The following is a 9357-nucleotide window of genomic DNA, read 5'->3' on the forward strand; positions in this document are numbered from 1 at the left end:
GTGTGTGTGTGTGTGTGTGTGTATACTCCTTGATGAATTTCACAAACTAAATAAACATACCCATGTCATCAGCATCCAGGTCCAAAAGCAGAACATGACCAGTACCCTAGAAGCCCTCTTGATGCCTTCTTCCAGTTTCTACCCATTTCCTCCCCACTCCACAAAGGTAACAACTATCCTGCCTTTAACAGCGTATATTAATTTTTGTATGTTTTGGTACTTTATGTAATGGAGTCATACTGTATGTAATCTTTTGTGTCTGACTTCTTTCACCCAGTATTATATGTGTGAGATTCATTCGTATTTTTCTTTGTAGTTGTGTACCACTTATTTTCACTGCTGTATAGTATTCCATCATATGAGGATACATTATACTCTACTTATCCATTCTACCATTCATGAAAATTAGGGTAGTTTCATTTGGGGTTATTACAAATAATGCTGTTATGAATGTCTTAGTACATGTCTTCTGGTGACCATAGATATGCATTTTGTTGGGTATTTACCTGAAACATAGCATATGTGATATTTAGCTTTAGTGGATACTAGCTAATGGTTTTCCAAAGTGGCTTTACCAATTTTACTCCCACAAGTAGTATAGGAAAGTTTTGCTCTCTCTGAATCCTAACACTAGATATTTTCCATCCTTTAAATTTTTAATCCATTTCACCCTTATTTTACTAACTAACTCCTATATGTCTTTTTAAGACTCAGCTTCGGAGTTGCCTCCTCCAGGAAGCTTTAACTAATATACTGGATTAGGTGTCTCTTCTCTGGGACCACATTAACCCTTGTCTATGCCCCAGGCTTTAGACGTTACCTGTTTAGAGTTATTGAGGTTACTGTGAAGGACAAACTAGCCCATGTGGAAATTGGAACCAACTTTGCAGCAGTATCTATCAATACGTATACTCAGTATGTAATTACAGAATACATACTGTATATACAACTTATATATTCTTTTTTTAACTTTTTTTATTCAGTTACAGTCATTTTACAATGTTGTGTCAAATTCCAATGTAGAGCACAATTTTTCAGTTATACATGAACATATATATATTCATTGTCACATTTTATTTTCGCTATGAGCTACCGCCAAGATCTTGTATATATTTCCCTGTGCTATACAGTATAATCTTGTTTATCTATTCTGCATACTTCACTTAGAATGACATTCTCCAGGAACATCCATGTTGCTGCAAATGGCATTATGTTGTCGGTTCAACGTATATATTCTTTTACCTAGTAATTCCTAAAAATTACTTACACGTTTATACAAAGATACATGTTCTAGTATGGTCACAGTATTGTTTTTAATGGTGAAAAACTGAATGCAAAGTAGCTGTTCATCAATATAAGAATAGTTAATGTAATACTAAGCATTAGTTAAAAAAAAAACTGAAACTGGTATAAAAAGGCTTTAAAAATGTCCAAAGCTTGTTGGGAAAAAAACCCAGCAAGTCACAGAGCAACATGAAAGCTTCTCTGGATGGGGTAGTGAGGACCAGTTGCCAGAAAAGTCGGGTTAGGGGAATACCAGGTGTGTTACCATTTTGTTTGAGCAAACTTAAGCATTTGCTCCTATGTTTATGCCTTCTTTCTGAAAATTCCTCTCTCAGGTTCCTTATATATAACATAAGGTTAATCATGTCTACCTTCAAAGGTTGTATGAAGGGTTAATACATGTGAAGCTTTTAGAACAACACAAAATTGTCTCACCCCTTCCCCAGCCATAGTGATTGGTCTAGAGGTGGTCAGCTGACCCTAGCTTGGCCAATTACAGTCCTTCCCTGGATATTCTGGATTCAGAATTGAGAGAGGCTGCCCCTCTTTGAGATCTTGGACTGTGAGATGTAAAGCACAAGATATTTTGTCAGCCATGTTGCCCCTCATTTGGAGCAGACAAGAAGAGAGAATTGGTATGCAGGGAGAAAAAGAAAGCATTTATGTTTATAGTTTGCTTTTTGCTTAAGCTAGTTTGAGCTGATTCTCTGTTATAGTCTTAGTCAATACAACCAATACAGTCAATACAAATGCCACTCACAACCATGCTTATCTAATGCATATCACTCATACATAAATGGCAAATTGGAGAATGATGTCCATAGAGCAAGCAGGTTGTGCTACTTCATTCATACCTTTCCTAGCATATGGATGTTTTGACATGATCAGTAGTAAACTTTCTCACAGTTGAAAAGAAACCTTTCGCAATAAACGAAGACTTTTTAAAAAAAAGATGAATATCTCTCATAGAAGTGCCGTCTTTTATTGTATAGACAAGTGCCTTCCTTTAAGTGTCTAGTTTGGTGGCTTCAAGAACTACCGTATTTTCCACGGAGCTCGCCAGAAAAGCTGTAAGTGCAGATGAAGAAGCCACACAGACATTTTCACATGTTTTCCTTGAGAGGACTTGCCAGAACTTCCTCAGCCTTGTTTCCTCTCCAGCTTCATGACTATACCTTTTGTGACTCTGCTTCCTGCAGAAGAAGCAAACTGAATTTATTTTTCAGTGTTTCCTCTGCCTAACATGCAGTCTCCTTTCCAGGTTGCCTGGCTAACTCCTTAGCTCTTAGTCTAAGTCTTCCCCTGGGAGGACTTCCCCACCCCTAGTCCAGGTCAGGTTACCCCACCTCCACACTGCAACTCATTATCCCCCACCAGCACGTACACCACATTATTGTAATTACTGGTTCAATACCTGTCTTCCTCCTGGATGCTAAGCTCCATGGGATCAGGGAGAGGGTGGGTCTCATTTACCAGTGTAGCCCCAACAAATCATGCAGTACCTGGTATACACAAAGTTGGCCATTAAATATTGATCAGGTAAAGAAGAACATTCAAAATCTCTACTTTCTATCTTTTCTACAAATAATTTTTCAAATATATTTCTTTTGAAAATTTAAAGGGAAAGCTACCAGAGTAATAAATTCCCATTTTAGGAGAAAATTATAAAGTGCAGAAAGTGATCAAGAAGAATGCAAATGTTGTCTATAATACCACTATTCAGATATAAATATTTTTGGTGTTTTTCCTTTCAGTTTTGTTATTGTTGTTCATTTCAGTAGACATACACACACACATACAAATTTTTGTTAATTTTATTTTTAAAATAAATAATACACAACTTACTCTGTCCTAAGGATTAAAGTAATACAGAACATAGATTAAACAGTAAAAGTTGTCCTTTATTCCTCCCCTCAATTGTTAAAAGTTGGTTCACTTTTTTTCCTCCAGCTTTATTGGGGTATAATTGACATATGACATTGTACAAGGTTAAAGTATACAATGTGATGGTTTGATATGTGTGTATATTGTGAAATGATAACCACAATAAGGTTAGTTAACACAGCCACCACCTCACATTGTTACTTTGTGTGTGGGGGGGGGGTCCACTTTTTTTAAAGCAAAATTGGGATCATACCATATACTTGTGGTTTTTGAATTTTATTTTACCCTGTTCAACAGTAAGAAATATATTTTACATTACAATCTAGTAACACACACACATACATACATGTATATGCACCCACACACACATACATGTATATGTACCCACACACACACTAATTGATACATGACTGAAATTTTTAAAATTTCAGGAAACAATATTTACTCTCATGATATACTCATTTTCTACATCTATTTGTTTCTTAGTTTGTGTAAACACTATACCTAGAGGGCCAGCTTGGAATGGGTTGTCAGAGCCCAGGTAGAGTGATGGAGAATTCACGTTGGGAGGACAGCCAGCCAGTGGGAGGGGGGAGTGTCAGAGCCCAAGCGGGTGAGCAGGGCATCTCCATGGAGAAACAGTCTCGCATGAACTGTCAGAATCTGAGTAGCGTGCGAAGTGCAACCATTTGGAAGGTGTGGCCCAGCATGGGGTGTCAGAGCCTAGATGCTCTGAGGAGAGTATCCACATAAAGGAGGAAGCAGCAGTCGTGGGAGATTCATTACATACAAGGGACATGATCAAATAAGGGAATTTATTCAGAATGTCAGCCGGGTTGCTCACTATCAGAGAGAGGAGTTACAGACATAGAATGAGAAAAAAACTAAAAGGAACCCTATGGTGTTACATTATAACAGAAGATTTTGGTGTGTTCAGAACTGACTACTTAATTTGTAGGGCCCTGTGCAAAATGGAAATCTGGAGTCCCTTGTTCAAAATTAAGAATTTCAAGATGGTGAGAGCAGAGTCTTAAACCAAGCAAGGGCATCTTTCTGAGTGTGGGGCCCTGTGCAACCACACAGGTTTCATGCCCATGATGCCAGCCCTGGATGTATTCATGGTTTTTTTAATCTACATAGATGGAAATGTACATCTATATTTATTTGTAAATATGAAATATGGTGTATAATTTAAAATATATAATATCTCCTACTTCTGTCCACGAAAAGATTTGAGATCAATAATATCACAATTTTAGCATTAGCACATCTAGTGCCTATATCTTGACTTCTGAATACCATTCTATACTAAAAGGAACCAGAGCTCCTTAGAGAAATGGTCTGAAACAGGTCTGGGTAGGAATATTTTTGACTCTAGGGCTCTACCAGAAGGCAGTGTTCAGAGAATTGTGGGACATGTCAAAAGAATGCAAGGGCTAGCTTGAATGGGCTCCCATTTACAAATCTGAAAAATTTGACCATCAAAATAAATAATTATGAAAAAAGTAAGTATATTCAGGATAATGGGATCCAAATTTATCATTATTGGGAAAGGATGTTAGAGATATGGAAAGGGAGAAAACTATCAAACAAAATGGGAAACCATGAGTCCATATTTATGTAAATTAACATACAAATAATTTGAAAGCTTAATAAGATACAAGTTATGCACATGTTCCAAATACCTCCCTACAAAATATATATTAATAAGCAGTTATTAACAAAAAGACAGCACAATGGAGAAGACTGACAGACACCATCTTAATCAAGTAATCAGAATAAGTAGCATCACCAAGACTAATCAAAATCATGCTCCAGCTAAGACTTTGCAAGGAGAAAACATGGGTATTTCTACCAAAAGTGAGCAGTCTGAATCTTACCGTGAGGAAATCTCAAAACCCCAAATGAGAAACATTCTACATTCTGTAATCTGCAAAAGTGCACCATGGAAATCAAGGGAAGACTACAACTTCAGAATGAGAGAGACTAGCCAGGCACCCCAACCCTGAAGACAGCACACCATCCTGGACAGATCTGTTATTCTAAGGAACATTCGGCAAAACTTGAATAGGGTCTCAAGTAGAAGGTACCAATGTATGAGTGCTCATTTTCTGATTTTGATGGCTGTATTGTCACTGTACAGGAGAACGTTTACAAAAGATACGCATTAATGCACTAAGGAATAGTGTCACAACTCACCCACAATTTACTCTCAAATAGTTCTGTGGACAAAGACTGTCACCTGCCATTTCAGGAAAGGCTGTCGGCCATTGCAGCCACCCCCGACAGTGCACCCTGAGGGGATTCAGGATGGAGAAAAACAGGATACTGGTCCTAGATAGTTAAGATACATGTGAAAAAAAAAGCAACAATTTTAACAAGCCCGGACTCTTGCATCGTCCCATACATAAGAGAAGCATTAAAATCATTAACTTGAAGTGTCTGTTTTTTTGTGATTAGCAGTAATCTTTTGATTCAACTGCATTTTTTTTTCCCAGCAAAAATTTCTATGCATCCCGGCTCCTTCCCTATGTCTTTGCTTTTTTTCCTCCCTCTTTTTGAGGGGGTGGTAATTAAGTTTATTTACTTATTTATTTATTTTAATGGCAGTACTGGGGATTGAACCCAGGACCTCATGCATGCTAAGCATGCACCCTAACCACTGAGCTATACCCTCCCCCCTCTCCCCTATGTCTTTGGAACAGTCTCCCAGTGCTGTCTTCCCAGGCTATGGTCTTCCCTCAGTAATGTCCTTGACTAAAACATAATTCTCAGCTTTCAGGTTGTATATGTTTTTCAGTCAACAGTTTAAATGCCTTACTATACACACACACACATACACACACACACACACACACACACACAAAATCAAGATATATAGCTCTATGAAATTACCCTCATTGACTAATCTAATAACCTTATCAAGAAAAGAAACAAGGGTACTTTAGAATGAATAATGGTACTTTGGAATTGTTTTTAATGAACATTGGCTGTCTGTCTTCAGTGGTTACTGCTTTTTTTGATATATGCTGACAGATTATCTATAAATTAGCTTTTGGTTAGGGATTGATATTACAGTCTCGAAGGAACATATTTCTGAAAATTGATCACTGCCAGTCTCTTTGCTTATGTCTCTCTGACATTTTAGGGCTTGCCGCCAGTGCCAGAGTGATCAACCTTCCTAGCTTGCCATTACTGATTTTGTCTAGTCATTAATCCAATTAGCATAATAATCTAAGTTGATACACAGAAATTTCATATTGAAATATAAGCTAGAAATAAAGAAACTGATGAGGAAGTAAGTAATCCTAAGGAGTTGGGCACATTAGATAGCAAGAAAAAAGGAAACTCCTGAATGCTCACAATTTGTTTTATTTTCTTGATATGATTACAGATTTAAAAATTAGAATCATTTAAAAATTTCCTGATCTGAACATGAAAAAATGCTCAATATCATTAATTATTACAGAAATGCAAATCAAAACTATAATGAGATGTCACCTCACACCAGTCAGAATGGCCATTATTCAAAAATGCACAAACAATAAATGCTGGAGAGGGTATGGAGAAAAGGGAACCCTCCTACACTGCTGGTGGGAATGTAGTTTGGTGCAGGCATTATGGTAAACAGTACAGAAACTCCTCAAAAAACTAAACATAGACTTACCATATGATCCAGCAATCCCACTTCCGGGTGGAGGTGGGAAGGGATAGATTTGGGAGTTTGAGATTTGCAAATGGTAGCCACTATACCTAAAAATAGATTTTAAAAAAGTTTCTTCTGTATAGCACAGAGAACTATATTCAATATCTTGTAATAACCTTTTATGAAAATGAATGTATGTATATATATGCATGACTGGAACATTATGCTGTACACCAGAAATTGACACATTGTAACTGACTGTCCTTCAATAAAAAAAAAAGAAATCTCCTCCCCCCAAAATTGCCTGATTAATTAACTTGATTATGGTAAACATTTCACAATGTATACACATATCAAAACATCATGTCATACCCCTTAAATGTATACAATTATTATTTGTAAATTTATCTCAATAAAGCTGGAAAAATATACCATAATTGGCATATATTCTTCTACCACATAAAAGGGAGGTAATGTGGAACTGTGTGACCCTTTAGGTGTCAGACACTCTCACTGGGACTTGGTTTCCTGTACTGTAAAATGAGGGATGCGTTAGATAACTAGAATATATATTCTGTTGGAAAGGTTAACTAGCACCGTGAGTATCATTACCAAAAAGTGCCTTTCCAGGTATGACAAGGGGAAATACATGATCATCAATTTCAGGAAAAAGAACACACCTAAGCTAAGGATCTGGAGACTGATAAAGCTTCCCTGCTCATGTAACACTGGCAAAGTCCTTGTGTAATCCAAAGATGTGTGTATGCCTATTTGAAGACTATTATTCCAGTTAATGTGATAAAATAGCAAAATAGAATGGTATAGGGAAACTGATTATTTGTGGCTATGATTGTATATTCAGAAAATCTATGGTGCTCAAGTAAATAGTTTTAGAGCTAATGCAGCAAGTTAAAATGGCTAGATATCAGTAAGGGTATGCTAACTTAGTAGCTTTCCTTTACAGGAGCAATAATGAGTTAGAATTGTAAGTAAATTTTAAAAATATATACACACACATGCATATGTATGTATATAAAATAAGTTGATTAGAGATGTGTTAAGTAAGAAATAAGTATGAAACTATAATGAAGAATATAAAGATTAACTTAATAAATAGTTCTTGAGGAGGAAGACATTACAAAATATATAACTTTTTCTAAGAAATCGTTTTATCACAATTCTAATAGAAAAAAAACCCTTTGATATAAAATTAACATCTATTCTAAAATATTTTATATGAAATTAACCACATATATGTGTATAGTTTACACACACACACATATATATATTTGGAGAGGGGGCTGTCTGGTACGGCTGTATTCCAGTCTGGCTCTCTGAAAAGCTGGTCCCCCTAGCATTGGCCATTCACTCACTAAATATTTATTAAGTCCTTACTGTGTACAGGTACTGCATGGGGTCTAAGGTTACAGCTGTAAAAAAGCAAACAAAATTCCCTTGTCAAGAAAACTGTAGTCTAATGGGGGGGCATTCAGCTGAGATAACAGATGCTATAATGTATTGTGTGGTAAGTGCTAAGAGAGAGGAAGTGACCTAAGAGCACAGAGGGCAAGGAAGGCTTCCCCTAGGGTGGGAATCTAGAGGATGAATATGAGTCAGCCAGGGGAAGCTGGGGGTTGGGGAAAGGGCAGAAAGAGACATCCTCCAGGCCCTAAAGAAGGCCACTGAGAGCAGGGCATAAGCGGGGAGCTATGAAGTCTTCTATCACTTTTTTTTTTCTAGCATCAGCAAATATTTGTGAGTGTTTGCTGTGTCCCCTGTGAGAGATACGAAGAGTGGTGGATGATCACGTGAGCGGTTGCAAGAGGGAGAATGTTAAATATAAAAAGCTAAATATCAACACAGGAACAAAACTGCACAAGAGATGTCACAATTTTTGAGATATAAATTCAGTTGACACTTCAAGTGACTTAACTCAATGCTTTTACATTATAATTTGATTCTTTTGGGGAAAAAAAAATTGAATGCACAGAAAAGTTGGAATAACAGTGTGAAGATCCTTATTCCTGCCCACCTAGATTCACCAACTGTTGACGTCTTGTTGCACCTGCTCCGTCTCTCTCCATATGTGTACACACACTTCCCTTTTGCCAAAACATCTGAAACTAGCTTTTAGACATCCTCTTACACCGCCCTTGACTAGGTCAGCCTACATCTCCTAAGAACAGAAATATTCTCTTGCAAGAGCACAGTGCCCTAACTACACCGAAGAAAATTATCGCAAAGTCAGTCGTATCACCCAGTCAACACTCACATTTCCCCAACTGTCCCCAAAATGTCTTTCATAACTCTTCCCCCTATGTGTCACATTGAAAAGTGCTTCTGCATCTTGTAATGTACTTCTACTGTGCCTGGAAAAGAAATGTAACCTCTTTAGGTCTGTTTCCTCCCCTTAAAGATTAGCTACACATTAACAATTATTCTACTTGGACTCATTGGCTCTGTGATGAATGACTTAGGATGGGATCCATGAAGAAAACAATTTGAAGAGCATTTCAAGATAGGCAACCACATGACAAAGAGTA

The sequence above is a fragment of the Camelus bactrianus genome, chromosome 21 (assembly GCF_048773025.1).
Source record: "Camelus bactrianus isolate YW-2024 breed Bactrian camel chromosome 21, ASM4877302v1, whole genome shotgun sequence".
Lineage (NCBI taxonomy): Eukaryota > Metazoa > Chordata > Mammalia > Artiodactyla > Camelidae > Camelus > Camelus bactrianus.